General features: G+C 43.9%; 1 protein-coding gene across 1 annotated transcript in view; it reads right to left on the reverse strand.

Annotated features, from left to right (window-relative positions):
• CngA (Cyclic nucleotide-gated ion channel subunit A) overlaps positions 1 to 26376 on the reverse strand; it is a 426897-nt gene that overhangs the window by 108624 nt on the left and 291897 nt on the right. Inside the window, exons 4-5 of the mRNA XM_050184183.3 lie at positions 13777 to 14004; positions 7722 to 7866 (exon numbers count right to left, since the gene is read on the reverse strand). The gene's annotated coding sequence lies outside the window, so the exon portion shown is untranslated. The remainder of the gene's footprint in view (positions 1 to 7721; positions 7867 to 13776; positions 14005 to 26376) is intronic.

Consider the following 26376-nt stretch of genomic DNA (forward strand, 5'->3'; position numbering starts at 1 on the left):
GTTGATCTTGGTCCTGTCAGTGACGTGCCAGTTAAGGTAGGGCACAACGTAGGCGATGTGACTGATCACGAACGACTGGACAAGGCGCACGAGACTGTCTTCACGCATGCCCGCCCGTCGTGTAGAGACTCGATGTATGAGCCGGATGGCGTCCATTGCCTTGGTGGTAAGCTTGTTGATGGTCTCGTCGTTGCGGCCGCTCTTGTTGAGCAGCAGGCCCAGGACCCTGATCTTGGGAACTTCGGGGATGCGTTGCCCCGATGCAGTCACAATTTTGATGTGATCACACGCCCGAAGAGGAGCGCGCTTCCGTCCCGGTCGAAGCGGTGTGACGACGAACAGCTCGGATTTGGCGGGCGAGCACATTAGGCCTGTGTCATCAAGGTGCTGCTCGATGGCGGTAACCGCCGCTTGCAGCTGTTGCTCGATGCTGGCGTCGGTGCCGCCGGCCGCCCACAGGGTAATGGCGTCGGCGTAGATCGTATGCCGGACGCCGGTCCCCGTTACTGCCCTCGCTACCCCGATCATGACGAGGTTAAAGAGCAACGGCGATATGACCGAACCCTGTGGAGTACTCGTACTGCCGGGCTTGTGTTCGGGGAGCTTGAGGTCTCCGGCGTGCAGTTCTACCGTGCGGTTGGTCAAGAAGCCTTGAATATAATTGTAGCTCGTTACCCCCATGTTGAGTCTTGATACTTGTCCTAATATGGCTGAGTGTTTGACTTTGTCGAATGCACTTTGTAAATCGAGACCCAGAATTACTTTGCTGTATCTCCGGAATATAATATATGGCCTAGGGCGATTCGCATATTCACATCATTTTGATGAGTTGTCAAGCTTACTGTACTTCTGGGAGATATGTCTCTCATCAGAAAGAACCTTGTGACTAAAGGTGTTCACGCATTCTTAACTAATAATTATGCAAAGACAATGGTTGTGCACGAGTGTGTGTATAGGAGAGAGAGATTGGTAGAGAGAGAGAGAAATGCTCACACTGTAGTCAATTCTAAAGCGAAGCTTTAAGATTGAGTGAAGTGTAAGCCTCGCTTACTTCGATTCCCGCCGTGCGTGGCATCTGCATAATTCTTAACATAGTCCTATTTAATAAGCACCGACCCACATGCGCCAAATTACGCAAGGATTCTCCTTCTCATCTGTGAACTCGGAACACGTTTCGGGGGCTATCCGTGTAATTCGCGTCCGGCAACCGGGTACGTTAGGGTGGGGCGGCCCGATCGCTGTATACGAGCCAATTAGGGACGACGAAGAAGGATTTCGATTAAATCTGGCGCGGAAGCAAGCCGACCCTGTTGGGCGAGTCACGTTGGATGTCAATGGCAGCGGTCAGTTGGTGCAGTCCCGCCTTCACGTACAAACTGAAACGCGGATCTCTGTGCTGCGCACTGCTTCCCAGGGGCGCTATGTGGTTGTGGCAGGCCAAATGAAAACGAATAGCCACCCCCGCGAACGTCGCCGCGTCTCAGGCCTCGCACGGGTTGAAATGCAACCCGAGCGGCTTGCATCGCACCGTTGCCTGGGTGGCAGTCAAATTGAAAACCACTGGCAACTGTGACGTGCAAAGAGCCGCGCCGGGCATCTGGCCGCGAGCTGTTTATTGAAACGTCACCGTGGCTCGAGCTCAAATAGAAGCCAAGCATGTATGCCTTTGTTTCTTTTGACTCTTCAACCTTCTTCCTGCTTATTTTAAGATCGTTTGTTTCAAGGTTCTCGAAGTAATTCTGGGGCGGAACGCGGGGACCAAGACCTGGAAGTGTCGAGAAAAAAATGGAATTGATTTTGGAATGAGATCTGCTTTGTAACGCGTAGCAATTCCTCTACGGTGTATTGAAAAAAATACGCTTACTGAAAACGAACGCAAACACCGAATTTATTTATTTATTTATTTATTTATTTATTTATTTATTTATTTACTTATTTATTTGCTTATTTATTTATCTATTCTTTTATTTATGTATTTATTTATTTGGGGCACGGGCGGCTGAAAGACGCGTCGAGGAATGTTCACCGGCGCGATATTGCGCCGGTGAATGTGTTGAGATTGGCCAAAATGATACATTGCTTTGCCTAAAGCGAAGCAACTAGTTCATAGTCAGGCGAGACACGTTATTCAAGTGGAAGCTTTTGTGCTAAAGTTCCATGCATTATCTCAAGAACTGGTCCGACTACACAACAACCGCGGTTCTCCTGCAGCTGGGTCATTCTAATGGGTCTCCACTTGCGTCGTTTCTTTTTCTCCCTGGAAACTACGACTGTTGTTACCTCTTTAAGGTGCGAGCCCACAATCAGATGTCAATTTTCGTGTTAAATGTTGATTTTTTTTTCTACCTTGATTAGTTTTGGAGGTACAGCGAGTTTTTGAACACTTGCCCTATTATTGTGTAGTCAGTCATTTTCCCCATACATTATAATATTCTTACTTTCTTTTTTACATTTTGGCATCAGTATTAGTAACTAGTTAGTATCCTTATGCTTAGTTGCGGAAGTAATATGTTATTAAAAACTCTGGAAACGGCCACAAGAGAAATGCCGGATGCTTCAAGAATGTTTGTTGTTTATTTACTTTGTTTTTCTCTTTCTCAAAACAATATTTTGCTCCACAGTATGTTACGCAAGCACTGATAACTTGTTTTTAATAAATAATTTGAAATAACATTTTTTACACTTATTGCTCAAGACGGATGCATAAAATGAACTAGGATAAAAGAAACGGTGGATCATTCTTAACATCACAGCTCATTTCCTTTTTATAAAGATGTCGTCAAAGCTGGCAACTTTTTTTTGTTTGCTTTTGCTAGACTTTCAGAGATTACTTACCTAATATGCACACAAATACATTTATGCTAGTTCCTTGCATATTTTAACATATTTTTGCCCGACAATTAACTAAAAAGGTTAATTGAACCATTTGTTGCACTTTACATAGTGCAATAAGTCAAACAACATGTGTTTAATCAGAAAAATAATTAAAACTATAATCCTGGCTGCAGATTAAAAATATTTTCTTCTATTTGATGCCTCACACCTTAAGTATACGAACAAAAAAAAAGAATATTCGACAACTAGAATGACGAATACTCAAATTAAGTACGAATCAAATAGCAATGACTATTTGATTCGTATTCGAAATGTGCAATATTTGCACAACCATATGCTTCATTTTATATTTATTTAAAGCAGCGTACGCCTACCACGTAATATTTTGGTAAGCTAAAAGGAATAACCGGCATCACCAGTGGTGCCAGCCTCTCCTCAACAGACAGCTGGTTAAAAAACACCACACATTGAGTAGTGCAATAGAATACGAGTGGTAGGTAACAAGCCAATGCAAAGCGATGACAGCGCACAAATGTCAAGGTAGCAATAATGTTTGCGCATAAACTCTGTATTCGTTTAGTCTTCATGCAGAACTAAACAAATTCACCACTAGTCATACTTAAGCCAATGATAGATTTAAGCCAATGATAGACAATTGATCTGCACATAAACGAGAAGAAAGGGGATTAACCGAGGGGCCCAATTTTTATTAGTCATATCATAAGAATCCAACAAACACTGGCACCAAGTACAACACAGGGGAAATTACTTGAGCTTAATAAATGAAATAAGGGGACGATAAATTAATGAGAATTAAAGTGGATGAAAAAACAACTTGCGACAGGTAGGTGGGGAACAATTCTCCAACCTTCGCATGGGAAGGTTGTGGGATTGTTTTCCATTTGCATCCACATGCGTTGTACATACGTCCACATGCGTTCTTTTCTCATCCTTTCTTATATATACACGTCTTCGGTGCGTTCTTGTGGACAGCTTTGTGGCTGTAAGGACTCGGCTAATCTCATTTCCTTTTCTTTTTCCTTCTTTTTTTAATTGAGCGGTTTCCCTGTAATGAGATGAGAGAGCAGTTTTTCTGCCAGAATTTTCATTACAATCACGATAAATCACGAACTACAAGAATGCGCAGTTTTACAGCTTGCAAAATAACTTCACGGAACAGCTTCCGGTCTGAGTAGCTGTGCCGTCCAGTAGCATGTTTAAGAAAATTGTATTGTGCAATCCTTTATTTTATTATGCGCATTCTTGTTCCCCATGCCATATTACGAGGTGCCTCCTGCTCACACAAACTAATCTCCGGTAACAACGCTGCGAAAAAATACAGCGGTTGTCCGTATCGGGCCGTATAGTCGGGCACATCGAGAGAGTGTCGCGATGTCCTCTGACGACATTGTACTTCTCTGACAAAAAAAAAATATCATTTATCACCACGCGCAGCTGTAGTTCCAGCCAAGTCACTGGTATTACTACCTCGTGCTGTAGAGCAGCTTATATTTTGAGCACTTGAGCAATCGTTTGATCCACGGAAAATACGGCTCCGCATATCGCCAAAATCTGGGCGTTGGTTAAGTAAGCCAAGCTCTGTCGCTTCCACTAAGTCTTCCCCACCGATTCTTTCTCCGTTCGAGCAGCTGGGGCAGCATTGGCTCACCGAAGCATGCAGGGCGCCCAATTAATCCAACTCCACGGAGCCTCCTAATCGCAGCACCGAAATGCTGAACAGTCGAATTCGAGGCACAAAGCAAGCGCTCGCAACTCAGACGAACGGGCTCGTAGTTTCATTAACAAGTGTGCGTGTGCGACAAACGAGGCACCCACCGACGCTGTGCGTGCAGACACTTCGCTTTAGGGAAGCAACACAATGTGCGGCAATTAGCCCTCGACGACGTCTCGCGAAATCGGGGCACTGGGCTAATAATCTCGCGGACACACGCAGACGCTTCTATGCGGCGAAGCGCAACGCGCGCGTAGCAACGGGCCCCGCATAGGCTTGGGATGAAGTGAAGCAACTCGGTTGTTAGCTTTCCGCGTAATTTAAACGTCTTGCTTTGAAGTTCACGGTTATCCAAGGGATCGAATTTTTTTTTGCTGGCGCGCTTTCTTTCGTTTTTTGCTTTTTTCGACGTATTTCATGGAAAGGAGTGTCAGGCTATAGTTCACCGTTTCCCCGCTCTTCTTCGTCGTCATCATTGTCATAAACTGCTTGTCTTCTCTTTCCATGTCGGTCCCGGCCACGGTGGCCAGGATTTCATGGATTCGATGGGGACCAAATGCAAGAACGCCCGTGTCATGTGCATTGGGGGCACGTTAAAGATCCCCTATAGCAGTGAAAATTTGTCCGCACTCCCCCACTATGGCGTACCTCATGATCAAATCGAGGTTTTGGCACGCAAAACCCAAAAAATCATTTCAGTTCTGCTCTGCTTGTTCGTGTTCTTTCGCGTATTTCAACATGCCGTTCAGCAAAGACCCGCTCGCTCGAACGCAACGTCTCGATAAAATCCTCAGTGTGGTTTCCAGTGCGGGCAGTGCCGATGGTAAAAAGCATTCTCACAGGCAAGCGGCGAAGAGACGCAGTATATAGGTTGAAACTTGGCAGACAATTAGCATAGCATGTATAGTATAAAGCTGTGTCCAATTTAAGTCTGTGTAGCGATATTCTAAAGCTTGTAGTCTTTTAAAAATATGCGAGGAGCATTGGCAGCGCAAGTACTGGCACTCACTTGGTTGAACATACGGTGTGTACCGTCCCACTTTATTATTATTATTATTATTATTATTATTATTATTATTATTATTATTATTATTATTATTATTATTATTATTATTTGCTTTCCTGTCTTAGTTTAATGTATGCGTGCGCCGGCAGTGAGACCTTAGGGTTGCTCCTGGGTACATTGATTGATTGATTGATTGATTGATTGATTGTATCAACGACCCACAAATGACAAATACAAGTTAGCATTTGTATTCTGAATGGGTCACCACGCCCACCAGTTGCAACATACAACAGTGACATTTCTTGGTTCCGGAATCTGTGTTTACTCAGAGATCTAACACAGTACATACATAACGAAGCACCAGTAGAACGGCATTGTTTTCGCACTATAGAAATTAGAAACTAAATATAAAGTGACTGGCAAGAAAAGTTCAGCCGGCAACTAAGCTATAAATCGCTTATTATTCCTTACTAGAGCATCACTACAGCAATTTCAGAAGACCCTGAAAAGAATGCTCCACTTTCGACATCAGGCAAAAATTATTTCCGGCGGACAAACAAAAAGGACGAAGTCATCCGAGAAGAGGACACATGCGGGTCGCTCGTAACTTGAATCGCGACCCTTCATCCACCATAGCTTTGAGATAAACAAATTATACTTTGAAACAGGCGTACTTTCTGCACACCGCCCGCATGACCTGCAGCTGAATTCTCTGCGGGTACCACTCTGTGAATTACTCTGTATGAATAGGGCGAACAAGGCGACCCGTACACACGTGATTTTTTTTCTTTCCTTCTTTCTTTCAGATGTGCAAGACTGCAAAGGAGCCACTACAGGAATAGATGCGGGAGGGAGAACGGGTCGTCTGAGTCCCTCTTGGTGTCGCATGACAGAACGGGGTCGCCGTCGAGCATATCGGCGATGCCCTGACGCCCGGATAATGTGCCAGGACATCTTCGCATGGCTAAATTAGTTACGGCAAAGCTTTTCGTAAGCAGACTCTAAACTTACCGGGGATATTAAATGTGAAAGGACACCACAACAGAACATGTGCACAGATCACCAGATCTGGAACACGAAAATATTTATCTTTCTTTTTTTCAGGTGGGGACCGGGGGGGTTGCTGTTGCGATCACCTTTGACTGCATGCATGGTGCGGTCCGCGGACGCGCACCACATTCACCCGTTTGCTCTTGCTCATCTTCTTACGTCATTGTTCCCCTCTCCCCGCGTAGGGTAGCCAACCAAACGCCTTTCCAGCTATCATCCCTGCATTCTCTTTTTCTTCGCTCTCTCTTCGAGACCGCGTAAACACGGCTAAATGTGAATTTGTCGGCTGTGCCTCATTTCTACGCAACGTCGTCGCCTATGAAAAACCAGTTTAGGCAGTCTATTGATTGCTGATGAATACATAGTAGATCCCTTTGCCGTCTCATAGGCTAGGTAAATCGGTTGCGCAATGTCTAATAAATGATGCGCGCGCACACACGACAACGTTCACCGGTGTGATTAAAGGCGGTCCCTGAGTCCAGCCGTTCATAAAAAGTGCAATCACATAAAAGGGTAGCTAACTAGACTATTTCATGTGGTTCATTCTTGACCAACAACAACTTTTGAAAGGATTGTTTGCTGAAAACCTGTATAAATCAGAAGACGACATGCGTGGCCCCCCGGCATGTCCGTATACTATGTTTAGGCAGAATTCATAGGAAAAAAAAGCCTATTGACTTTCAACAAGAGGTGTAAGCAAATTTTCACGAGGAGTTGCTGTTGGTGGATTTCGTCCACTTCACTTTGTTATTTGCCCGCTTCTCCCTCAATTTTCTTATCTTAGAACCTTCTTAGGCACGGTCTTGCCACCACTCATCTCACTGGACTTATGGTTTCTCTGCGCGTACATTTCTCGGGCCTTCTTTTCCTTTTTCTCTTTAATTGTTTCGAAAAATTTTTGTAATGCGGGATAAGGTCTTCGTATGCGTGAAGTTCACGACCTTCGGTAAGATTGACATGTAGGTCTTCTGACTACTCTTTTCTCTTTCTCAATTACAGTTTCTCCCAGTTAATGAGCCGAAGAAAAGAAAGGCGGCACACGAAATATAACACCATTCAAATCCCAACGGTGAATACTTGCACCGAATCACAGCTTACCTTCGACAACAGTGTCTCATTAGCAGGCTTTCACTGTGAGAACCGAAAGGTCACGAGAGTAATCCACTTGGAATAGCTCAGCCCTGCCTCACGTCAGCCGCGCAACTCGCCAGCTGAGCATCGGGAGCGGCAAATTATCCGGGCCCTGTGGTGGAGAGAGAGAAATTGAGAGAGAGACAAAAAAAAAGTACGTCAGCGATAGGTGCGCCAAAGAGAGAAAGGACGTGCCAGCCGCTCTTCTCTCCACGTGAAGAAGACACGTGGTTGAGTGCGTACGTTAATAAACTCAATGCACAAACAAATTTTGCAAGCATACGTATTACTGACAGCTTCATACGGTCGGCTTTTCCTGATTGAAGAATTTTGCTTTAGACTGTACTATAACGTAAACAACAGTATATAATACTGTCTAGATATAAAGGTTGTGAGATGTGTATTGGTAGCATTGTTTTCCGTGGACTTCCAAACGGTCATTTGCAGCAAGTAAAAACTTATAGGGATCAGCCAGAGGCTCTTCCTAGAAAATCCCTTCGCAGTAAACGTCAATAGGTTTTATAAATTATGTTTAAATGGAACACTGCAAGCATACAGTAAGTCAAGCTAAAGTGATAGATTAGGGCTCGATAATCTCTAAGGCGTCAATATTATCGCGAACAGAGTTTTAGTAATGGGGAAATTGAGGTAAATGTAGGACACAATTAGAGACCCCCGGGGCATTCAAGTACTTGCCCAATGTTTACGGAACTCCTAATTTCAATTCTGTGACTAGTATTCAAGAGCTCGTGATAAAAACATCATTCTATTGCATTAAAAGACGAAATAAAATGCTATTTGTCCAGTTTTATTTCGTTTTTATCTTTAAAAAAACTCACCGGCATTACAGTTGACAAAGACGCGGGCGATCGAAAGCACGACTCTGTGCCGCGCGCGCTCTAGCGTTTCAGTAGTTTCGTTATCGCATAGTGCTGCGCTAGTCTTCTGCTGGCTTGCGATCACTGGACATGTCAATGAAAGCAAATGACCTCGGTCAGGTCATTTCTATAGCTCCTGTCTCTCCGGGACACCAGGGCAATTAGTGCCGCTGCTAGAAAACATTATATACATTTCCAATGGCTGTGTGAATAGTAAATTTAGGTCAGACTGAATACGAGTCAAACAGTGCCAGAAGAGAATAGAATCAAATCAAACGTCGCATACTTTTCAAATTATTCACAGCTGTTATCACTGTTAATGTAAACCGGTGTTCATATCTTCGTATTTATAACGTCACAAAGTTTCTGTCAATACCTGGTAAGTTCAGCTTTGTTTATTAGAAGCACAGATGGCGCGTACAAATATGCAGTCTGTTCACGGGCACACGGACTCTTCAGAGAGTGCAAACGGTCGCTGCATAGCCGGCAAAGTCCGGCTGTCTGAGTGACGTAGCCTGCCCCACTACGGAACTTTTTTTCTGTTCCACGCCTATACTATGCCGGCGGGGTTCTAATTTACCATAGCTTCACTCGATCTTAACGTTTGATTGTGCCCCCTTGACGTTTTGAAATACTCGTAAAGCTATTCGAAAAATATTTGTACTAACGAATAGTGAATGTTCCATTCAAAGACCGAATCGAATAAGAAACTACTTTGATTTGTTACTCAAAAGTTTCGAAAATTCGCGGACGCCGTTGATATCTTCATAACCAGCTGTCGCCAAGAATGAAAATCGAAGTTGCAGATGCAAGTTGCTTACGCGGACGCGTGCACTGCCCTCAAATAGAAGCAAGAAGTACGTGGACACGCAATTTCTGCGCACGAAAGTGCATCATTTCATATTTATTGACTCCGACGTCACAAGTGTGATCGGTCTTGCGTCGTTCCTTGGGCGCGCGGTGCTCCGCAATCCCCAAGCACTGCAGCGCATGGAAACTACATGAGCCGCCGACACGCACCACAAGGAGACGCTGAGAATGTGACCTTCTCTGCCATTCCTTGTCCCTGACGAATCGATCTACTCTGACCGATTAGTTCAAGTTCAAGTTTATTCATCAACGATGTGAGTTTTACAAAGAATTGTATACAAAATTAGCACTACACAGGGAGTCCCAAGGTTAGAAACTGTCAGGGGGACTCCCATAAATGAACAAAATAAAAAAAAATGAGATACAGATCAAGCATTGGTTACGGTGACTTTACAAACAATTTCATAAAAATAAGGAACAGTGCGAAAAAACAAGAATATAAAGCTGTTTAGTAAGACAAAAACTGCGAAGAAAAGTTCTGTAGTGAACAAGTAATGCAAATTCACAACAGAATAAAAATAGGAGTAATATAACATAGTACAATAACCAAGTGAATTATTATTACAATCACAAAAGTCAGTTGTTAGGATGAAGAGAGTTGCTGCATAAAATATTTCTTGACTTGGTTCTTGAATATATGTTCTGTGGGGGATGATTTAATGGTATGTGGAATTGAATTCCGCAGTTTTATTCCCGCAAATGTGGTAGTGAACTTACCATAGTTTGTGCGCCCTTTAGGTAAAAGACGATTATCGAGTTCAGAGAACCTAGTAGTGTTAGTATTTACAAACGTTTCAGCAACAAAGCCATCTATATGTGCAATATTGCGAAATAACTTATAGATCAGATTGTTAACTTGAACTGAAAAAGCTGGTGAAGAGGATGAATGTTTAAACTGCAATAAAGTGGCGTTGAATTGGATAGAAAATGGCTGAAAGTCATGAGACGAAGCGCCTGATTCTGCAGGCGTTGAAGTTGGCTGAGGTGAGCGAGGTATGTGTTACCTCAGGCTGATACGCAGTAAGATAAGTGGCTGTGAATGTGTGCATGATAAAGGAAATGGGTAATGCGCGGCTGAAAATATGAGCGGGTTTTGATTATGGAGCGTATTCAAAAAGAAATCTTACGGACAAGTGACTGCGCATGGAGAGTGAATTTCAGATGCTTGTCTAAAACTACGCCAAGAAACTTTGCGCTATCAGATATTGGTATTAAGTTGTTGTCAAGACACACAGATATAGATTTCGAAATTAGTGTCGGGAAGGAATGAAAAACCATAAAAACCGTTTTTAGCGGATTGACGCGCAACATGTTCTTTCGACACCAGGAAGTTATGTTATGCAGATCAACGTTAATGTTTCGCTGAAGCTCGTCGACATTATTAGAGCAAGTAAAAATAGTCGTGTCGTCTGCATATAATATACAGTCGGTAGTGGTCAGAACATTAGGCAGGTCATTAATAAATAGTAGAAACAGCAGCGGACCAAGGATCGAGCCCTGAGGAACGCCTTGATATATGTTCTTAGAGGATGAGAATTTGCCGTCAATCTGAACAACTTGGGTACGATTGGTTAGGTAGCTAGAAATAAACTGAAGTGGCGGGCCAGTTATGCCGTAAGATTCGAGTTTATGTATTAGAATTTTGTGATTAATTTGTGTCAAATTTTTGTGAATTGTGTGATTGTGTGAATTTTGTGTCAAAAGCTTTAGTTAAATCTATAAATACACTTCCAACCAGCAAGCCTTGGTCGATTGCTTTCTTGACTTTATCGGTGAAAGTTAGAAGCGCAAGCTCAGTTGAGCAACCCTTCCGAAAGCCATACTGTTTAGGTGATAGTAGATTAAATTTTGCTAGATAGGATGATAAACGTGTATAAACTAGTCGTTCAATTATTTTACTGAAAAATGAAAGAATACAAATAGGCCTGTAGTTGTTCAGAAGTTCACGATTGCCTTTTTTGTAAACAGGTGTTATTTTACCAACTTTCAGAGAACTGGGAAATGTGCCTGCTTTAAACATTTTGTTAACAATATCTGCTATGATAGGAGACAGTTCATTAGAAACTAACTTGATACGAGATGGGTGAACATAGTCTAGGCCAGGTCCAGCAGACCTAAGCGAAGATATAACATGAAGAACTTCCTTTGCACACGTAGGTCGCAAATAGAATGAATGAAGATGACGAGGTAATGTCGGTAATGGGGGATCTGTTTGATAATCGCAAGTACTACTAAAATACTCACTGAAGGCATTCGCGATATCAGCTGGGTGGCAGTATGTTTGTGTCTGTTTTTATTTTTGGTAAATTCTCACGACATTTATTATTTAGGAATTCGTTGATGACCTGCCAGTTGCGCCTCGTATTATTCCCATTATTCAAAATCTTGTTCTGAAAGTAATCTCGTTTGGCACATTTAAGTGTGGCTGCAAGTGTCTTAGAATATGTTTTGAAACGAGATTTAAGTTCTCAGTTAAATGGCTCACAAATTACCCTTTTGTGGAGCCGATTTTCCTTCAATATACATCGAACTAGCTAGCGCTCTCGTAACCCAAGGTTTTCGAGGGGAACTGAAACAACGAGTTATGACAGATGTAGTAGTGCATTCATGAATGCAGCGTGTAACTTCAGCCAAGAACAACTGATAAGCCTTTTCAGCGCAAGATTCACAGAGTACGGCGGTCGAGTCATTTGACTGTATCATAGAGATGAATTTTTGAGAGTCAAAATGCACTTTCTCTTTCTTTTCAATCGATTTAGAATTTTCTGTACCTAAAGTCAGAAATATAGGGTAGTGGTCGGTTATGCTGTGCTCGATGACTCCTGCTGTATAATCTGCAGTAAAGTTGGTTAATATGTGATCAATTAACGTATTAGATCCTGTCATGTCACATCTAGTTGGAGAAGTAATTAAAGAAGCAAGGCCGTAGCTAAGAAAGCACCCAAATAATCATAACATGATGGAGTATTAGGGTCGATAATGTTTATGTTGATGTCTCCGCAGATAATGACATTTTTGTTTTCGTTCGCAACAGTGTGCAACAACTTCTCAAACTGTAGACAAAACTCAGAGTATGACGACGATGGTGAACGATAAATGCACGCTAACACTGTGTTCTGGCCATCAACTGAAAAAATACTCTGATCAAATTCTAACCATATAGACTCGCAGAGCAATTTAGAAAAGGCAAGATCATTGCGGCGTTTGTATGGCAATGATTTAATAAATATGGCAGATACGCCGCCACGTGGCCTAGCACGATAGCAGTACTCTGCATTGTACTCTGGTAGCGCATATAAATTTCTATCGTCCAGTGATAACCATGTCTCAGATAAGCAGATAAAAGAGAAGTTGTGATTAATTATAGAAAGAAATGCTAAGAGGCTGTCATAGTTTTTTCGTAGACTACGAATATTAAGATGTATCAGCGATAACTTGGGAGTTTCATCACTGAAATATTTTTTAAGATCCTGACAAGAGAACATTCTTACGCAGGTTTAGGATACGCAGCCGCAAACACTAGTAAGCTAGGTGAAAACACCAAGATCACCCGCACTAGAGATACGGTAGACACGGCTGTCATCTGTCTTTCGCGCCTTGATTACGCAGTGGTCTGTCCAGAGGTGTTTCCAGCCTTTTGCCTTTTTCAGTTCGAGAGCTTGTGCGAACAATCGCTTTCTTTCTTGCGTGAGATGTTCATTTACATATAAGGGCTTGCGATCCTTTTGTGGAAACCCAACGGTCGCAGCGGTCCAGCGAGCCTTGCGTGCCTTTTTCACGAACTCAGTTTTTTTTCTTTTTTCTCGGGAGCAAAAGCGGGCAATAATAGTTGTTTCTTTCTTGGCTGGTACACGATGTGCAGTATCGACATCCTCAGGAGCGATTTTGCATCCTATAGCATCACCCATAGGCTGAACAACCGCAAGACAGCTTTCACCTTTAGTTGCAGGGACACCTTTTATTTCTACGTTATTTAGTCGGGAGTACTGTTCCAGTTCAGAAACCCTGCGTGCCAGGTGGCCATTTTCATCTTTCAGAGCCTTGTTTTCAACAGCAAGATCGGTATTCTGCTTCTTAACCGTCTCGAAAAGTTCATTTAACATGTGAAGGCTTTCAAGCATCACAGCAACCTCAGCGCGTAAAGCGCCCATTTCTTTTGCCAACTCAGCATTGGTCGGCATTGTGTAAACAGCATGCAGTTCGGCAGCAGCGGCAGCGGTATACACAGAGAAAAAATGTGGTTGGAAAGTAAAGGAGAACAAAAAAAGACCAACCTGTGGTAAAAGTAGGTTAGCAACTTGCTCGCGACTGCAACCGCTGCTGCCAAAAGTAAGAGACAGCGCCAACGATGCTTGCTTATATGCTGGAACTCGGCCGGTAGAGGGCAGACGCAGCAGACGCAGCAGTCACTGTCGTGACGAGGTGGTCAGCTGGGCACCGCACGTGCAGGGGTGGTAGCCTTTCCTTGCTTCAGCCCGTCCATTTGTTCCGCATATGCTGTCCTGTGGTAAAAGTAGATTAGCAACTTGCTCGCGACGGCAACCGCTGCTGTCAAAAGTGTAACTCAGCTTTCATAAGAATAATATGCTGAACCGATGGTTGGAAGCAATTATTTGGTGATATGAGTAACAGTAAAAGCAACGACCTACTATAAAAGCACAAGTCACTCGGCGCTCCTGCTGCACAAGTTGAGCACAATATTGACGAGTGTGATCTGGTTTTTCCTTTACAGCTCCTTCTGCTTTAGATCGTTGATATTCATATAGTACGCAAGCGCCAATTTCTGCGCTTCTCACACATATTGGCTATCTTATTACAACGTGCGATTATCCTGGTGTGTCCGGTAGAACGCTATGGTGAAAACTAAAAGCCGGGAACATTTCAAATGATGGCACTGACAACTTACACGTTGCACGCGATGGCGACAGTTGTCCCTTGGCCACGCATATTATGCAGCTTTAAAATGTGTAATATCGTGAAATAACGTTTCGCTCTTCTAAATGCCGCTGCGTGACACATTATCCACGTCTCAGCGCATGGTGTTAAGGGTACCACGAAGGCAGAAGTTAACGAGAAATCACGCGACGGCCTTGATGTAACTGAACACAAATGCATAGAGGAAGCGCTCGGTTTCCGTGTGGCTTACGGTGTCGCTATGCCATTAGTAAAGCAAATTCTTTCTTTCTTCGTCTTTCTTTTTCTTTTACCCGACTCACAGTGACAGTGCCCTTGAATTCAGAAGCCAGACCATGATAAATTTTGTCCCTGCGCCACTGGAGAAACAGCGAAAAGTTTCTTATGGAGCTGTTTTGAGAAAGCGATGCTCAAGACCACCCTCTTCTTTACCTGCCCGCCTGTATAGCATCACCAGTTCCCGCCGCCATACATTACATCCGTTTCCGGCAGAGCGCGCACACTTGCTCGCCTGAGCGTGAAGATACGGCAACATCGTGTGTTCCTTCCCGTGTGACTTTGCTGAAGCGCAGACTGGGGGTTTACGCTACTTCCGCAGCGAATGTTTCTGCTGCGCTGCGCTACGCAGAGAATTAGCCACGATACGGTCGTTCTTGTGTTGTGCTAAAGGCTCGGTGACAGCGCTACCCTGCTCTCTCATATGAGCGGCGCGTTTCTGGAGCGCCCTCCCTGAAGATGCATTTAATGTCAGCTGTTAACTACAAGGATAACCATATTAAGGGTACACTGCGTAGATATAAACATACTACGTGTATATATATAGGAAATACGTATGCTTTTGTATGTAGCGTAATTACATCTGTTGTTCGTGGCACGTAGATGATGTGGCTTTTACGATCACCAGCCTTAGTGAAAGTACATGTCAACAAAGGCTTCGGGGTGAAGTTTCGGTGGATTCCATGCCACATTGGTACTGCTGGCAGTGAAGAAAGCTGATGCTCTTGAATAGGCGGCGCTCTTTCATATCCCCCAAAGAGTAATTAAATTAGAATATGACATTCATAATCAATTCGGGTCTCTTTCGGTTCAACCATATATGCCCAGCATAACCAAGCGATTTCGTTGAGAGGAAGCATCACCTTTATATCGATTAAGGACAGGATCTGCTCGTACATCAACATGACTATTTCAGACGGGTCGTATCGATTCTCCGAACCTTACTGCATGCGACGATACACGAAACATTGAACACTGTTTGTGGTCGTTTCCAAAATACCAAGATGAAAGGGGCGCTGTTCCGGAAACCTTCAAATGAAGGGCCTTCCGCATGCATGCCGGCAACACCCTGTGTTCCCAGAAGGATCAGTTATATATAGCCCACAAAGGAGTTTCACGTCTTTCTCTTGCATTCTTAAAGAGACTGGTTTGGTGGGCAAGTGGTGAAACACCAAAGTAATATTGTAATGGACGCTCTGGTGGAGCTATTACCAGCCTTGATCACCAGGAGAGCCCAGCCTATTGCGACAGCTCACCGCCTTCACCACTACTACCACCATCCGTGGAACTCATTAGACACTAGGCAGGACGCTGAGATAAGTCAGTTTATATTTGTAAACCGTTGTGGGGCCATTGTGAACGTCGTGTTCACAAATTTAATCAGTCTGTGTCAATAAACTGACTGCTGGAACTGGCGGACACTACATGATTGGACCGTACATGTCTGATGTCCTGCTTCAGATTTTTTTTTTTTTTGCCTTTATCAATTGTATAATTTTTGTCACTTCCGTTGTTATTTCTGTTACACTACATCGATTAGAGCATAGTTTGTTTGGTTTTTCTTCTTTTTTCTTTCGTTATCATTTGCTTTTCTTGCAACTAATATATTATTATGCTATACACTGTTACGCTGCCAACTATTTTACAGTTCTGTTGTAGTTACTAACCGAGGGTCCCGTTTTCAGTATCATTACTTTGGGACCTTCGTCTGTATATTACATTTATGTACCTATGTTTTGCATATGAATAAACTTCAACTTCAACTTCATCATCATCTATCTCATTCTGCTGTGCCTTTAATTGTCCTGCATTTTTCTACACTACTGTGGTCTGTTGCCCGTTTCCCGTCCGTGGGGCGCTTATCGCTAGCGATGTACAGCCTTTCTCCTCAAACGCCGCTGGAGTAATTCTGAGTGTTTCGGATGCGCGGAGTTGTTGTTTGCTTTTATTAAATGTAACTTAAGCAGAGGTTCGCGCTTTTAATAGCGCCGGCTACTGCTCTTCGCAGGGCAAGGAGAACTAAAAGCACGAAAACAGTGAGGCAGTAAAATATCACGAATATTTGCGAAGTTCCGCGCGAGGGTAAGATAGGTCACAGAATAAACTAAAGGAACACTCAGAGACGCACAGTTCTGTAAACACAAGAGAGTTCGAAAACACGCACTTCTGAGGCCTTTAATATTTCGTTTCATGAGTAACATTGGGTGCAATCATGCCCAGTTATTGAATTAACTTCGAACTGCTGTTGTGAAAGTCACCATTGATATATTCACTAACATTGATTTATTCGCAAACGAGCATTCGGTGTCTTATTATTAGCTGCAATAACGCGCGAAAAGCTAAATTTAATTTTTGTTTGTTTTAATATAGTGAGCCTTGAACCATGGAGGTCTTGGTACCGCCTATACTAGCGCTAGATACTGCCACAAGAAATGCAAGGCTGTCGCTTTTCTTGTGGCTGCCTCTTCCAGCTAAAAATAATTGGTTTAACTCTTATCCCTAAGGCACTAGAGGCGCGTCATTCGAAAAGACACTTATGATCTCTCTTTTTTTCGTCTGTTCGCTGTTCTTCCTTTTACTGGCTTGCCGTCGCCGACTTCACGGTTTCGGCTTAATCCGGCTTCATTATTGTCAAGAACATTGTCTTTTTACTGAGAGTTGGGACCTACCGCAACATAGAAGTTAAGGAGTCCCAGGCGAAAAAAAAAAGGAGGTGGGAGATGAGGATGAACAAGCTTTAAACATATACAGTTGGGAAAAGTAATCAGAGCAACCGACGTGACTCAAGGAGAATTCTTGACCGAGCGTGTAAAAACTTTGGTATTAAGAGATCAGTGGCGAGGAAACGATTTCTTTTATGCAGATAATTGTCTCCTTGCTAGGGTTGCCTTCCTTTCCCTTGTCGAGCCCTCATAACGAGGCCTCACAAGTCTCTCAAGATAATGTTCCAGATTTATGAGCACTATTTCTGCACCGCGCCCGTAGAAAAAATTAAGATTTTGCGTATCAGCTTGTTTAGCGGTCTATTGGCGAGGAAAATACATATTAATGTCAAAGTTAACTACATCCTGACTGGCTGTTTTCAGCCAAAGTGACAAGATAACGTTCAGACACAATTATTACATTATTGAAATTCAAGTATACTTTCTGAAGTATCCCATCTTCGAAGCCCGCAATAAGACCGTATGCTCAAACGTTGCGGAGCTCGTGCGTATGAAAAAAAAAAGTTGCCTGTTATCTGAGGCGTTTATCGAGCCCTATCAGTTTTCATGGGACACATTCACAATTTCTGGCATAGACCTGTTGATACAAATGACAAATTAAAAACAATTAATGAAGATAATTTCACCTTTTTCCTGCAGCTGCGTACGCTGCTTCTCCATAAAAACCGTTATGATTCCGTGCTCCACTATGACCCTTTTGAATAAAAAGCGCACATTAATTCAAGCCATTTCGTGGCATTGATAGAAAGCACACATTAATCCATGCCATTTCCAGGTACTTGTGTAATTTTCGTATTCCTCCCGTTTCGCAACAGTGAAATAGGTGCCGTTTTGGGGTATTGAGGTTTATTTGACTCAATACACACTGTAAAACGATACATGTTGTGTATGTTATAGAGGAAGAGATCCCAAAGTAAAATCTATTTCTGTTATACTCATTTTTTGCGACCTAACGACCTATGTCACCTTGGCGACACTTTCTTCAAATTCTTGCGGCGTTCAGCCAAGGAGACAGTGCTCGTGCTCTGAGGTCACCTTGTAGATACGTTTCGCGTTCTTGTAATATTCTCTCCCTCTCTCTACACCACACACACACACACACACACACACACACATATATATATATATATATATATATATATATATATATATATATATATATATATATATGTAATATGTCTATCAATCAGTATTTATACTAAACATAGCCTTGTCTTCCCTGACTTTGTCGTTATATACCGCGTGTGGAGGTAGATCCGCGTAGGTGAATAGCCAAGGTTATCGTTTCACAAACGCTTTGTAAATTTAACTGCGATATACGACAGCTGTTTTCATCAATTCGCTGAAGGTAATATCTACCTGTGGATGTAGGCTCTGACCTGGTACATTGGTGGAACCTGCCTACGTAGCATGGCAGGTCATACTCCTTTATTATTTTGACAGCGAAGCTCTTAGGCGCCCGTTTATGCGTTGAGCGTCAGCGTCAGCGTCGACGTAGTCGACCGAACTAGCACAGCGATGAATGAAAGAGCGAACGCTCAGCGCAGCGGGGAATGAAAGACAGCGATAGCGAAGAGAGCAAGAGAAGGAAAGCGAAGGAAAGGAGAATGGCGAAAGCGTGAGAAGTAAAGCGTAGTGCTGCGCAAGACGGGCTCTGCGGCCACGACCGCTACGAGATGATGCCAGAGTAGCGCGCCATCGTCGGTTCGCCAACGGCATGCGGCGAGCGCCTCCGCCGATACCATATACGGTAACAAAGCGTTGCATGAGCGGTCTATCTGCGGCGGCTGCTATGAATCGCGCCCGCGCGTCATCCAAGCGCTGCCTCTAGTGATCTCCCGATTAGTGAGGCAGTCACGCCACACTTCGCTCCGTTTGCAACGTAGCTCACGAGACAGATTGTCCACGATAGTCAATATATTGCGAAATGAAAGCACGCATAGAGCTGAGCTCAAATTTTGCATTAGGAAGTATCGTAATTGTCAGTGAATTTTTTACAATTTATTTTAGTTCATCTCCAATGTGACATGAATGAGTAATACATAAGGTGGGAACAAACAGATTACTTGGCGGGATTACTTACAGCCGCTTCGAATTTCCTGGGGCCAATAGCGTGCACAGCGTCAGTAGGCAGACTGTTCCAGTCATTTGCTGCTTCGACAAGTAAACAAACAGAAAGAATTATTAAAATTGGTTAAGGTGCAGGCTGGCGGAGGATATACCTGGTGTTTCTACAAAGACTTACGAAGTAATTAAAAAATCATGAGCCATTACATTCTCTGAAGGTGGTTGACTAGCGAAGCTGTTTACTACAAGACACTGAGCTGACGCATAATTTTCAACAAAGGTACGAACTCGCTTATTGTCATGATGGGTGGTCATCGGGACGAAAGAAACGCACACTCATTTATTGTCTTGATCAGTGGTCATTATTTCACTTGCAACTGCAACCACATACTTTGATAATGTGACATCTATGCACGTACGCAGCTTGGTGGTCGGTTGGGCCATATCGGTGTTGCGTCGCAAGAGATACGTCTGCCGACACATCCCCATCGAAATCACCGACAAGGACAACAGGGGTGGTGTCATCGCAGCTAATTCACGCAAAGTAAGGGACCATGAATCTTGCGGGACTATGAGTCATTGCATTTTTTGCTTGCTTACGGGTGTGTGAGCCAATGTTCACGGGGGTATGAGCCATTGATGATGACAGTTTTGGACATGCTATTCTGTATGTTGTATGTGTGATTAGAGAGAATTTAAGGACAGTTCGCTTCACATTGCTGAGTGCTTGTAGCCTCTGCCTTAGGGGCTATGCGCCATTGCATTTTTTGCTTGCTTACGGAAGCATGAATGCTTACGGAGGTATGAATCATTGATGATGATAGTTTATGTTCACGTAGAACAAAAATGCACGGAACGCTAGCCACATACAGTTTCGCTGTAATATAGCCGTTCAAGAATAAAAGGACGGATCGTTCGGATACATATCGTCAGCCACTGCGGCCAAGGGGTGACGGGCGATACGTGGTATTTTGTCACTACTTAAAGGGACACTAAAGTGAAAAATGATTTCTTCTGCATCAGTAAATTATCGTTCTACAACACCAGAAACACCACTCTTAAAACGATAAGACGTTTGGTAAGCCAGAAAAAGCGAAAGAACCAAATACGGGTGGCGGCGCCTACTTAAGTTCCCGCACCTGGGGGCTGTGACGTCTTGGATTTCGATGGCATCTTCTAGGGCCTACTAATTATATATAGCGGTACAGATTGACTACATTGTGTTCTATAGCAACCAAATATGAAACATAGCAAGTTTCGGGAACCTTTATTCAGCTAACGCGGCCCAAATGCGCAAACATACTTTGGAATCCCTGACGTCACGCTGACGTACCGGCGCTGGGGTTTCGGCGCGAAATTCAAATACTGATACTTGGACCTCCATTTTCTCATCTAATAATCGAACTATCTTTTTGAAATGACTGCCTGCAGGGTTCTCAAACAATGCTTCATTAGTCTAAACTGATTTATTGTTTGGCTTTAGTGTCCCTTTAACAAAAGTCGCAGTTTTGCCCGAAAGGCGAAACATCGATTGCGATAGCAAATAAGTGGACAGCTATACGAAGTCAGGATAGTAGATTTATCGACCGTATAAACTTGTAAACATAGGCACACTAACTAAGTTAACACCCGCCGTGGTTGCTTTGTGGATATGATGTTGGGCTGCTAAGCACGAGATTGCGGGATTGAATCCCGGCCACGGCGGCCGCATTTTGATGGGGCCGAAATGCGAAAACACCCATGTACTTATATTTGAGGTGCACGTTGAAGAACCCCTGGTGGTTCAAATTTTCGGAGTCCCCAACTACGGTGTGCCTCATAATCAGAGCGTGGTTTCGGCATGTAAAAACCCATAATTTAACGAAATTAACAAGCATTGTGTCACGCACACACAAGCAAACATGAGCACATCTGACTCGGTGACCGCTGAGACTCACTGTCGAAACACTGGCGTGAGGAAATCCAGCAGCAGCAGCGAGCGAAGTAAAATTCGTTTTGTCTATCGCCTCAAGGAAATGTGAGCGCCGAGAACACACACAACGCACAAAACTACGACCCGTCGACGCACCTAGACTCTGCCCCCAACGCAGATCGCTCTCAAAATACGGCCGGGCGGCAGCGCGAAACCGCCACATGCGCAATTGCAGCCGAAGAAGAACGCCGCTCCAAAAGACCCTAAATAAAATTTCATTTAGGGGTTTTAGCCGCTTCTCTTCTCTGACCTACCTTCCGGTGCCTCGCGCACGACGGAAGACGGCGCGCTTTCTGCTCGCTTTCTTCTCTTTCGTGCGGGTGAGATTAAGCCGCGATCACCGGCTCACCTCACAAACCTTAACTCGCACATACAGCGTAGCGCGCGCGGCGACGGTGTCAACGCCCTTGTATTTTACACGGAACCTCGCGGCGACGCCGACGGCAGAAATACGCTTGGAGTGTCAATTTATTTGATATCGCAGTAAAAATCTATTCAATAACTTTTAACCTTTTAGTTTCACCGGGTTCATCGAAATTGATAAATTGAAGAGAGGTCTCCGTACAAGCCGAATCAACTTTTGAATCTGGAAAAACGCGATTACCCGCGGAACTGAGGCCTGACAAATCTCGGACATCAGCGCGCGCGAAACCGAAACTGGGAAGCTGCAGCGAGTGTTAAGCCGCGCCCCTCTTGAAGACGTTTTGCTTACGCCGTTCAGCTGCGGACGGCCAGCACGCTGCGACAGCGAGGACCACAGTCCGGCCCGCTCTTCCGTGTGCGAAATGTGCGTGCCTTCCGCCTCTCGTAGTATTCACTACGCTTTGTCACTGAAGTCAACATGAAAGATCGTGTTCCAGGTCCGTCTTAGTCGTGTCACGGATTGTCACATTGCTGCTGTGTTCCCCTTCTCTGCTATATCTAAGTTAACCATTCGAAGTTGTTTGGAGACGTATTGGCAGTCGCGTTAACTCGATGTGATTTAATTAAGCTGTAAAACACGTACCAAACCGGAAAACGCAAGAAAGAAAATACGGGACATATTTATTTAAAGTAACATTACATAACGTCCCTGCACTGTGGACACATTTTGTCAACCTCTTCTATAAAAATCCATGTTCGAAGGTGGCAGGTTCATCAAATTATTAAATTATTCTAATTAAACTGAGAACGCTAACAAGACATATGCCGTCAGCATCCCCCCAACAGTGAAGTGTTGGGTGTGATAATGACGCTAGCTCGAGCTTTAATGGGCTCATTGCTGCTATAAAGTATAGTTCACAACCACGTTCTGCGAGATTATCTGTATTATAACATAAAACAGCATGCTAAAAATGTGTAGTATGTACCCGAAGGTATCCGCAACGGGACGAAAAAAAAAGAAACATCATCACTATCCAGACCAGCACAACCATGTCTTCGTAGCAGAAGAAAAAAATTAAAATAAATGTGGCCCCCATGACGTTTCGACGTGATCGCTCGCTTATCCGGCAATAACAGCCACTCTTTTATCTTCTTTGTGTTATAATTTCTCGCCCACAATATATTGCATGCGGAAGCAATATCGTTCTACTATGTCAAGCAAGACCCTTCATTTAGCATACCTCGTAATATAATGGCCGCAGGTTCATGGGCCCGGGTTGTGCGGGTTTTACTTTTGTATATCTCTCCCTACGTTGCTCTCGTTCGGCGAGCAACGTTTCTGCTTGATGCATGACCGTTGTTGTTAGGATTCTGCACACTCACGAAAGCACAGCGCGTGACCAAGGAGATCACAGCTCGACTCGGCTGTTGTTTATGCTTTCTTTTGTTGTTTTTGTTGTTTCCTGAAATGCGGAGGCTTGTTCTAGCGTCAACTTCGAATAGATGAAAAAAAAAGATGCCGAGACGAAAAAGTAAATGCCAGAAGCCGCGACTGACACAGATATTTTTAATCATCGTTCTGGACTTGATTAGAAACAGTTATGAATGCGAGAATGCAACAAATGTTTCTGCCAGAGGGAGGCCGCGGTGAAAAGCAGAGGTACAACACAAACTTCAGATCTGGTCACAGCAATACAATTTCCGCACGCAGAGAGCAAGTGGGCTCATGAACCGCGTCAAGAATTGTGGTTGTGGTTACTTTTAAGACGTACCAGAATGTCACTTGTTTGATTTTCAGCGTAGATTTTGATAAAGTCCAACATCCTAAAATCAAATGCTTTCACAGAAAATTGGAGGTTGCCGAAACACCCCATGGATGACAAAACATCTTTGTGCGCAGCAGACGTATGCTGATGGATTAGATTCCAAGCAGGTTTTATTTCACGTATGTCAGTAAGATATACAAGGTACCATGTATTTCCAAAAGCGTTTTACAGAACAAGACCGCCTATATATGTTTATGTAATGTGCGTTACTCGTTTTATGCAGCAGTGCCAATTGTCGAGTTAAACATAAATGTGTGCTATTACACATTTATCATCCTTTCTTTCATCAACCAACGTGAACACAGAAGAATGTCTGTGAAGACGTCGGTATTTACTGTAGTCTATGTAGCAAACTCCTCGCATTCGGACTATGCGCTAAATTCCGTAAGTAGGCTTTATCACATCGCCTTCCTTAGCCAAAATGGACGATTTCCCCCGCTCCTAATGCAGCTAAACCTGACACGCGGTCTGAAAGGCTGGATGGTGCGGAGAAGGGAGGGTGACAGCACATTGGATGAAACCGGCTCGCATATTGACCCTTTAATGGTAATTTAACCCGAGTTTGGTGAAACCAAGTGTGCGGAGAAGCACACTTGCTGGTCTCGCATTTCGTCTAATACGCTGGGTTGCGTGCGATTTGCCCTGGCATTTTGTTAAAGTGTTTTTCTGTCAGCATACGTTGCGACCCTATACCAATTCCTGGCTGCAAAGACGCCAAGGGCGGAGTCTGGCAAGACATCGCCTTTCAATGAACGTGAAGCTGTAGATGTCTGAATGAGTAGTTTCGCTTTTGTCTCTGTCCCAGGAGGCACTTCTATTACTTCTACCAAGTGCCGTTTAGTAAGTTCTTCAAGCTGCGTGCGGTATTTATTTTTCTATTGTTCGCTGCGCTAAGGCTCACTGACCACTCTCGCGATGCCCACAGCATACGGTGTGGTCTGCGCGTTCAGAGGCAAACAAGATTACATTCTGGCTCAGCATCGACGCCGAGCGCATTCTCATTACCCTGTCAAGTCTCGTGACATCAAATACGAAGAGGCCTGTGGGGAAGGCTCTTTGCTGTTCGCTGCCTCGCTCCCTTCTCTGGACTCGTGCCATGTCGCGATGGCCTGATGGCGCTTGTATTTGAGGCTCAGCGAATCCGTCACTATATAACACCTCACTTATAAGGGTCATGCTCATTTGAAGAAAAAAAAAAAGAAAGATAAAGGCGCGTCACGTACTCCATGAATTGAGGCTCGCCTCTGCTTAGTGAACTCATTTATCAAAGCCGCCCTGACTGAGTAACCCTGACGGCCTCTAAATGGCGTGATGCGGTATCCGGGGCTGCAGAATTGCGCAAGAGGGCAAGCTTGAGAGCATTCAATGAAGGCTATGTTTTGCTCTTCTTGTTCTTGTCATCGTTGTTGCCGTTGCCGTCCTTTGTTTTGCTTGTTTTGTTTCTGATTACTGCCTTATCTATTCGGTGACTTCGGACAGCGAAAACTGCCTCCGCTCGGTCGGGTTAGTGCTCCGCTGCAAAGGCTCTTAGATAGCATAGTTTGTCACTATATGGTCAGACGGATAAAAAAAAAACAAGAAAGAAACGGATATGGTAGGACAGAGGTGAACATTTAACATCTCTATACTTCCTCTGTTTTCGAACAGTACATATCGGTGATGTGACGCGGAAGACACATGCTAACCATTTATAAATCTAAGTTTTCTGCTTGATGAAATGAACCAGCATACACATCAGCATATCGCACCTCGGCATAATTGCAATACGCCTTCCTACTTCATTTTCGCTGTTTGGAAGGTCGGTGAGATGCGCTACTCTTTCATGTTAGGGCCACTCATGGCTTAAGTGAAATTCGGCAAAACGGCGCGGTATGTGGGTATATTTACTGTCGCACTTAGACAAGGCGTTCCCAGATGTTTTTATTAACTTATTTTTTACTGCGACCAGAAATTATGCGCTACGTAATAGCCCAATCTTGTTATTTCGTTTGTTCATCATGCTTTTCCTCAAGCATAGTATGGCGTAACGTAATAAATTATATGTCTGTGGATCTGGAGACAAAATAATAGATATTGCTTTCAATGCGAGCTTTCTAAAAAACGCGCCACGGCCAAGCAAACAACCTCAACACCGCAAACGCATGCTGAATTCGCGTCCGAAGTTTCTTGAGAACTTGGTTAAAACGCGTTGGTGGGCTAGTTGGTTAGAATCCATGATAGAGTGTATAAGCGGGACTGAACGAGGATGTAGAAAGAAAAAGATGCGCAGAGACAGCGCTTCTCTGAAGAAGCGCTGTCTCTGTGTATCTGTTTCTTTCTACGTCCTAGTTCAGTCGCGCTAATACACTCTATCATGGTTTCTTGAGAAACTGGCCGTAAGTTGAAGACGAGTGTCATAAAGGTGGCTGCGATGCCGAAATTGAAGAGCGGACGCTACAACACTATAAACGACCCTCCGTGGTTCCTTTGTGGCTTTGGTGTTGGGTTGCTAAGCACGAAGTCGTGGGATCAAATCCCCGCCACGGTGGCCGCATTCCGGTAGGCCTGAAATGCGAAAACAGCCGTGTACTTAGATTTAGGTGCACGTTAAAGAACCCCAGGTGGTCCAAATTATTCCTGAGTCCCCCAGAACAGCGTGCTTCAAAATCAGATTGTGCTTCTGACCCGCTAAACCCGATAATTTATTATTCAACACTACAAATGGTGCTGAACCCTCTCGATAAGATTCTTGCT

The sequence above is a fragment of the Dermacentor andersoni genome, chromosome 4 (genome assembly GCF_023375885.2).
Source record: "Dermacentor andersoni chromosome 4, qqDerAnde1_hic_scaffold, whole genome shotgun sequence".
Classification (NCBI taxonomy): domain Eukaryota; kingdom Metazoa; phylum Arthropoda; class Arachnida; order Ixodida; family Ixodidae; genus Dermacentor; species Dermacentor andersoni.